At 36.6% G+C, this 9181-nt stretch overlaps 1 non-coding gene across 1 annotated transcript; it reads right to left on the reverse strand.

The window, feature by feature from the left end:
* Positions 1–8850: 8850 nt before the first annotated feature.
* On the reverse strand, positions 8851–8954 carry LOC112725520 (small nucleolar RNA R71). Its single transcript, XR_003164623.1, has one exon. It is a non-coding gene; the product is annotated as a small nucleolar RNA R71 (small nucleolar RNA).
* Between the last annotated feature and the right edge of the window lie 227 nt (positions 8955–9181).

The following is a 9181-nucleotide window of genomic DNA, read 5'->3' on the forward strand; positions in this document are numbered from 1 at the left end:
CTACTTGGTGGCTGGCTTGAGTTGTGGGATGCTCGAGCCGACCATCGTCTACATATACAGTATCATATAGACCTGCGTCCTTCCCTCCCATATATGACTTGGTACCTGCAGTGGGTGCACACAGAGTTGTTTGGTCTGGGTGACCACCACCTGGTAGCGGCTGGGGTTGTGCCAGAGGACCTACCCATTCACCATCCACTTGGTCCAGATCTACATCAGTTGGATGATGGTCACCTTTCAGAGATGAGTGATAAACCCTGTTTTTAGGGTTTATCACGTGTGGACTTTAGAGTATTTTATTGACCTTCTCTCACATTTATCCAATAAAATAGCATGGTTTTGTGATTCTTCCTTGATTTGTGCTTAAATATGAAAACATTCTTTTAGACCATTAATTTGATGATTTTTATTCACTGTTGATTCCACTAGACGCCTTGATTTGTTTGTTAAATGATTTCGGGTTGGAAAGGGCTAGGAATGGATCAAAGGAGTGAAGAGGAAAGCATGCAAAGTGGAGAACACATGGAAAAAGCCAAAGATTTGGATGCAACCATCTACGTGCACGCGCACTAGACGCGCACGCGTGGATCGCGAAAACTCAAGGGACGCACACGCTTGCTGTTCACGTACGTGTCGGTGCCCGCACGTGATTTTAAAGTGAAAACGTGCCCAGCGAATTCTGAGAAGCTGTGGGCCCAGTTTGCAACCAACTTTGGCGACAAAGTGCTTTAAAGGACCAATGATTGAAGGGAATTGGGTGGTTCCATCATTAGGGAGATTAGGATTAGTAATGCACCACTATTTCGTGGTATATTTTATACTTCATTGAGTGGATTTTATCCACTAAACTCACAGTTATTCATAGAATTCGCATGTTTTACATTTTCCTTCCTGATTCTGTGCTTTGATTGAAAACATGCTTCTTTGGCCTTAAATTTGCTATGTTTAATCCTCTCTTATTACCATTCGATGTTGTGATATGTGTGTTAAGTGATTTTAGGGTTTATAGGGAAGAAATGGCTTAGAGAATGGAAAGGAAGCATGCAAAAGGGGAAGGAATACAAGAAACTAAAGAAATTGCTAAGCTGTCCAGCCTGACCTCTTTGTACTAAATCGATCATAACTTGAGCTACAGAGGTCCAAATGAGGCGGTTTCAGTTGCATTGGAAAGCTAACATCCGGAGATTCGAAATGATATATAATTTTCCATAGTTTATATGCTGTTAGACGATGCGCACGCGTGGATCATGTGTACACGTGACCTGGCAAAAATTCAATCCACGCATACGCGTGGATGATGCGTACGCATGACAGAGCCACGTGCTGAACATATCAGAAATTGCTGGGGGTAATTTCTGGGCTATTTTTGACCCAGTTTTTGGCCCAGAAAATACAGATTAGAGGTTACAAAGTGGGGGAATCAATTCATTAATTCACACAACATACATTCACACAATTTTAGGTTTTAGATGTAGTTTCCATGGAGAGAGGCTCTCTCCTCTCTCTAGGTTTTAGGATTTAGGATTTCTCTTAGTTTTAGGTTTATTTCTTCCCAATTCCAGGTTCACTCTTAATATTATCATTATATTAGTATTAGAAAATGCTTGAATGATATTATAAGGTTACCTGGTCTGTTTTAGTTAAAAATAGAAAATCGGTTTAACCGGGTTTACGATTTACTGGTGCAACTTAGCACCAGCACTCTCTGATGACTTTAGCAATGCTAAGGCCCCATCATACATGTTCTATTCTCATAATAAATATGTTACAAGTGTTCCGATACATCTAGTTTTAGTAGTTGTACACCAAAGATATTTTAATATTATTTTAATCCACCTCCAAGCCAACCAATCACAACTCACCTTACACCCCCAAGACACTCCAAGTCTGGTCATTTACTCCCTTTGGCCGAAATTGAAAGGAGAGAAAAGAGAGAAAACTTCATGAACACTTAATCTTCAAAGCTTGATTTCTTCTGAACCAAAACTCAAATCAAAACTCCGATTTCACCAAAATGATCCTCTCTTCTTCCTCTACATAACCATGTAACTTAGGCTGAAAATAAGGTGAGATGGCTGTTCCTTTCACCTTTCAATTCGGTTTTCAAGGAAAACCATGCAAAACATGTGTTTTCTTGATGTTCTTCCTTAGGAATCATGCTTAACTTGACTTGAGGGCCAAGAAACATGAATTTCCAGCAAGTCCTAGGTGATATATCTCTTCCTAACATACTGAGTGAGATTTGGTCTGTTGAGAGTTTTTGGATTTAAAGTTGTTTTTAATGTGATTTAGGAGGAAAAAGTGCTAAACCACCTGAAAGTCTAACTGAATTAGGAGCAGCAAAACCAGGTAGGGTGTCACGAAATTAATCTTGATTATTTGTGTTTGAGTTGTGTGAATTTTGTATTATTTGGCTGTGCTAAAAATTGGTTGCATATATGATTGATTCTTGGTGAAAATTTGGTGAAATTTTGATGAAATTTGAAGAAATTTAAGCTTTAAAGTTCATGTTCTTGGGCATCTGGAAAAACGAAACCCTAAGCTTAAATTGAGGTTCAATTTGTGTTGAAATCATGTAGCAAAGATGGGGTTTTAGTGGCTGCTAATTTATTATGAATTATAGTAAAAATCGGTTGCTGAAAAGACTAAAAAACAAGTAAAAACAGAGAAAGAATCTGAAGAATTTATGAAGAACATGAAGAACACTTTGAGTGTGATGAAGAACAATGAAGAACACCTTTTTGATCCCTAAAAGGGCAAGGAAGTAAATATTTTGGTGTTTGGGGGGGGGTATTTTGTAATTTCTGAAAGTTAGGGTAGTAAAAGTAGAAATATTAAAAGTTACGGGTGGTAAAAAGTGAATTTTAAAGGTTAAAAGTAAAAGGTAAGTTAATTTTCGAAAATTAATGATAAAATAATAAAATAATGCGAAGAAGGCAGTTTTCTGTAAAAGCTTTAGAAAGACAACTTTAAGCGCATAATCTCATAATTACCTTCATAAAACACTTAGGGAGTGGTAATAACATGATAGTGAGGCAAAGATAAAGAAAAGATAAAAAGTTAAAGAAAAGATAAAAACAAAAGAAAATTCTGTAAAGTTTTAATGATAGAAAAACAGACAGAGACTAGTGAAGAAACTAGGGCAACATAGTTAGTCCTTGAGTTGTGACTAGGGTTAGGTATTATATGAAAAGTTAAACTGTTTCAGTATAGACTTAATGAACCTATACTTGGGACATGCTAACTATTCATACCGAAATTTACATAAGCTTTAAATACATACGTTAAGCAGAGAAATCAGAGCAGAGTAAAGAAGACACAGAGAACAGAGTAACCAGAGAAAAGTAAAGAGATATAGAGAAAAGAGTAATCAAAGCAGAGTAAAAAGACAAAGTGAAAAGAGTAATATGATAAAGAGAAATGGTTTGAGCCAAGATATTGTGAAATTGAAAGATGTAAAGTTTGTATAGTATGATTGAATAGAGAAAGAAAGAAGTACTGCATAAGAATGTGAAAGTGATGATGAATAATGAGAATGATATTGAATGATGATAATGAGAAAAGAGTAATATAACAAAGAGAATAGAGGAAAAGAGTATAAAAATAAAGAGTTAAGCCTTGTGGCATGATATTCTATTATATGTTCATCTGATACTTTCCTATTGGCCCTAGAGGTCCTGTAGGCCCAAGTTCACCTACAGTAAGTTGTTATTCCTGTAGGCCGAAGTTCACCTGCAGTGAATATCAATTGTGTATCTCAGGGTGTTGCTCCTGTAGGCCGAAGTTCACCTACAGAGAGTTGTGATACCTATAAGCCGAAGTTCACTTACAGGGGCGCTATTTCTGTAAGCCGAAGTTCACTTACAGGGGTGCTATTTCTGTAGGCCGAAGTTTACCTACAGAAAGTTGTTGTGATTAAACCATTTCTGTAAGCTGAAGTTCACTTACAGAGGTGTTATTTCTGTAGGCCGAAGTTCACCTACAGAAAGTTGTTGTGTTGTGTTTAGACTATTCCTATAAGCCGAAGTTCACTTACGGGAGTGCTATTTCTGTAGGCCGAAGTTCACCTACAGAAAATAAGCCATATCTAGGACTAGTTCCTAGGTAATGTCGGGCTGCAGGGTGTAAACCGACATATGAGCTCATGGCCTGCATAGGACAGACATGCATCATACTTGGTTGCGCATTTCCTCTATTATGATTGTTGTTTGAACGTATGCTTCCTTTGTTTTCATTCTATTCTCTGTGTCTGTGTTTTGTTTTCTTACATTCTTTTGTTTGTGTTTTGTTTTCTATTTTCTCTATTTATCTGTTTCTTCTGTTTACTGCTTCTTGGTATTCTGCTATTTATCTGCTAAACAACACGGAATTAATGAACTTAACTAATAACCCCGGCCCTACTAAGAACTCCCCAGTTCTTACCCCTTCTCTCTCCCTTCTCCCTTCAGATGGAAGCATGAGTTTCCTTCTGTAATTTGCTGACGATCGTACACAAAAAAGGATTCCGCTCTAGGTAGTCCTCTGAGTCTGGAGTGAACTCTTTCTCTGTTTATATGTATATACTGTGAGACCAGCCAACGTCTGCACTCCGTTCATATGCGCACTTTAGCCTAAATCCTGTGTACGAGACTCCTATTGTATGGCTACTTGATGAGGTACCAGAGACACGTTATATGACAATGTCTGATCGTGCAAAGGAGTAGTAGATGATGTTCTACCTTTTGTTGATGTTCCACCTGACTTGATTTTTGAAGACTTAGAACGTACTTTCCCTCGCTTTAGTAGTTTAGAGGGACTAGGTGAGTATAGAGTCTAGGCTTAAATAAAAGTTGGATCATTGAATGTTGTTGACTGCTTGTGATGTGTTTATGTGTGGTTGTTTATAACCTTTTTATTTGTTATCAGTTGTGAATTGATTATGAATGATTCCGTCTATTAATCCAAATATAAAAAAAAAATACCCCACAAATTAACTACGTTTTTAACAACGAATCAGGCTCATATGATAAATAATAGATAATAATTAGGAAGACAAATTGGTAGCGCTCAGTTTCTGGTATGATCTAGACATATTGAAAATTGGGTCGTTACAACTAGCATAAGTGACACTAGTAACATATTTATTATGAGAATAGAACATGTATGATGAGGCCTTAGCATTGCTAAAGTCATCAGAGAGTGCTGGTGCTAAGCTGCACCAGTAAACTGTGAACCCGATTAAACCGATTTCCTGTTTTTAACTAAAACAAACCAGGTAACATTATAATATCATTCAACCAGCTTCTAATAGTCATACAATGATAATATTATACTATTATCTCTCTTCTCTCGTGAATCGAGTCCAGTTCATCAAACTGAGTCTATTTATGAAAATTAGAACCAAAATTCCTAACCAATACAGTTCAAAAAAGAGGTTCTTCGTGATTGCGTTATCGAGCATGCCTCAAAAAAGGTTCTAGCTTAAAGATGACACAATGACAATGAGGATTGAGATTATTAATGATATAGCAGAGGTTCTCCCCTTACTGATCTTTCGGAGAAATTCGTACCTTTAGAAAAGATCTCGCGTACTCGAAAATCGAGATTGTTACATTCTACCCTCCTAAAAGAAAATTTTGTCTTCAAAATTTCAGTTTCTTGAGAACAGATGCGGGTAATCACCTTTCATCTTGTCTTCCGGTTCCCAAGTATGCTCTTCTTCTCCTTTTTGTCCCCAAGCCACTTTGACAAAGCGAACAGTTTTACCCCTCAGTTGCGTATCACTTCTTTATACGATCTGAACCGGTGATGCTTGATATGTCAAATCGTTCCATAACTGTAATGTCTCTGGTTGAAAAATGAGACTTTATGAGTGGATAATTTATACCCTTTTGGCATTGTTTTTACATAGTTTTTAGTATGATTTAGTTACCTTTTATTATATTTTTATTAGTTTTTATTCAAAAATCACATTTCTGGACTTTACTATGAGTTTGTGTGTTTTTTTGTGATTTCAAGTATTTTCTCACGGCCATGCCTAGACTTTTCACTTATGTATTTTCTACGGTAGAGTTTCTACACCCCATAGATTAAGGTGTGGAGCTCTGCTGTTCTTCATGAATTGATACAAGTACTATTGTTTTTCTATTCAATTCAAGCCTACTTCTTCTCCAAGATATACTCTCGTACTTAATTCAGTTAAGTCAGAATGAAGGGGTGACCCGTGACAATCACCTAATCTTCGTTACTCGCTTAGCCAAGATCGCGTGCCTGACAACCACAAAGCGATCTACATGATGTTCAACGTACTCATTGGACGACAGCGGGAGTATATTCTCTTGGGTTTCTGATCTAAGATTAGAACCTTCGTGGTATAGGCTAGAATAAAGGCAGCATTCCTGGGATCCAGAAAGTCTAAACCTTGTCTGTGGTATTCTTAGTAGGATCCAGGATCCGGAAAGTCTAAACCTTGTCTGTGGTATTCTGAGTAGGATCTGGGAAGGGATGACTGTGACGAGCTTCAAACCTGCGAATGTGGGGCACAAGTAACAGTGTGCAAAAGGAAAATGGTCCTATTCCGACGCTAGCAGGGACCGACAGATGATTAGCCGTGCGGTGACAGCGCATATGGATTTGTTTTCATCCGAGAGGATCATACAGCTTGCCATGGAAGGAGGTAATGCATGGTTGGAAGAAGGCAATAGGAAAGCAAAGGTTCTGAAGCAACAAAGCATCTCCAGACGCTTATCTGAAATTCCCACCATTGAATTACATAAGTAACTCTATCTTATTTTATATTTTATTTATATTTTATTTATATTTTAATTATCAAAACCTCATAACCATTTGAATCTGCCTTACTGAGATTTACAAGGATGACCATAGCTTGCTTCAAGCCGACAATCTCCGTGGGATCGACCCTTACTCACGTAAGGTTTATTACTTGAACGACCCAGTGCACTTGTTGGTTAGTTGTGCGGAGTTGTGAAAAAGAGTTGAGATTACGATCGTGCATACCAAGTTGTTGGCGCCGTTGAGATCACAAATTCGTGCACCAAGTTTTTGGCGCCATTGCCGGGGATTGTTCGAGTTCGGACAACTGACGGTTCATCTTGTTGCTCTGATTAGGTAATTTTATTTTATTTTTTTCAAGCTTTTTATTTTCGAAAAATTTAAAAAAAATAAATTATTCTATGTTCTTCAGAATTTTTAAGAATGAATTCTTGAGTTTCATCATGATATATGAAGCCTGGCTGGCTGTTAAACCATGTCCAATTTTTTTGGACTGAGGCTTCCACTTATCTTTAGAAGAGCTTCTTTAGATTTCTCATCATTTTAGCTGTTGTATGTAATGCTCTGCTGAAACTTGGCTAGCCATTGGCCATGTCTAATCTTTTTGACTGAAGCTTTCACATAAAGCTTGGCTGGCTATTAAGCCATGTCTAAAATTTTGGACCGGAGCTATAGACTAACATTGCCTGATCCCTGGAATTCCTATTAAAAATTTTGAAATCCTTATTTTTCTTTTTCCAAATAATTTTCGAAAAATACAAAAAACTTTTATAAAACCATAAAAACCAAAAATATTTTGTGTTTCTTGTTTAAGTCTTGTGTCAAATTTTAAGTTTGGTGTCAATTTCATGTTTTTAATCTTCCTTTAATTTTCCAAAAATACATGCATTATGTTCTTTCTTGGTCTTCAAGTTGTTCTTGATGATTTTCATTATTTGATCTTTACATTTTCTTGTTTAGTGTCTTTTCTTGATTTTCATATGCATTCTTGAATTATTAGTGTCTATAGAGTAAAAATCTTAAGTTTGGTGTCTTTCACGTCTTTCTTTTCTTAAAAATTTTTCAAAAACATGTTCTTGATGTTCATCATGATCTTCAAAGTGTTCTTGGTGTTCATCTTGACATTCAAAGTGTTCTTGTATGCATTTTTTTGCTTTGATCTTAAATTTTTATGTTTTGATTCATTTTGGTGTTTCTCTCTTTCCTCATTAAAATTCAAAAATAAAAAAATATCTTTCCCTTATTTTACTCACAAATTTTGAAATTTTGAATTGATTTAGTCAAAAATTTTAAAATTTAGTTGTCTCCTAATAGTCAAGTCAAAATTTTCAATTTAAAAATCCTATCTTTTCAAAACTTTTTCAAAAATAAAATCTTTTTCAATTTTCCTCTTAATATTTTCGAAAACTTTAAAAATTGATTTTCAAAATCTTTTTCTTATTTTTTTATTTCATATTTTCGAATTCATTACTAACATAAAGGAATCTCTATACTGTGACATAAAGGATTCCTATTCTTTTCTGTTCTCTTCTTTTTCATATGAGCAGGAGCAAGGATAAGAAAATTCTTGTTGAAGATAATCCGGAACCTGAAAGGACTCTAAAGAAGAAGCTAAGAGAAGCTAAAGCACAACACCCTGGAGAGGACCTGACAGAATTTTTTGAACAAGAAGAAGAGATGGCTGAACCCAACAACAATGGTGGAGATGCAAGGAAGATGCTTGGTGACTTTATTGCACCCTCTTCTGACTTCTGTGGAAGGAGCATCTCAATTCCTACAATTGGAGCAAACAACTTTGAGCTTAAGCCTCAATTACTTTCTCTAATGCAGTAGAATTGCAAGTTTTATGGACTTCCATTGGAAGATCCTCATTAGTTCTTAGCTGAATTCTTGCAAATCTGTGACACTGTTAAGACCAATGGGGTTAATCCTGAGGTCTACAGACTTTTGCTTTTCCCTTTTGCTGTAAGAGACAGAGCTAGGACATGGTTAGACTCACAACCTAAAGGCAGCCTAAACTCTTGGGAAAAGTTGGTCAATGCTTTCTTGGATAAATTCTTTCCACCTCAAAAGTTGAGCAAGCTTAGAGTGGAAGTCCAAACCTTCAGACAGAAGGAAGGTGAATCCCTCTATGAAGCTTGGGAAAGATACAAGCAATTGATCAGAAGGTGTCCTTCTGACATGTTTTCAGAATGGAGCATCATATGTATATTCTATGATGGTCTGTCTGAATTGTCCAAGATGTCATTGGACCACTCTGCTGGTGGATCTCTTCATCTGAAGAAGATGCCTGCAGAAGCCCAAGAACTCATTGAAATGGTTGCAAATAATCAGTTCATGTATACTTCTGAAAGGAATCCTGTGAATAATGGGACAACTCAGAAGAAAGAAGTTCTTGAGATTGATACTC

This window comes from Arachis hypogaea, chromosome 11 (genome assembly GCF_003086295.3).
Source record: "Arachis hypogaea cultivar Tifrunner chromosome 11, arahy.Tifrunner.gnm2.J5K5, whole genome shotgun sequence".
Lineage (NCBI taxonomy): Eukaryota > Viridiplantae > Streptophyta > Magnoliopsida > Fabales > Fabaceae > Arachis > Arachis hypogaea.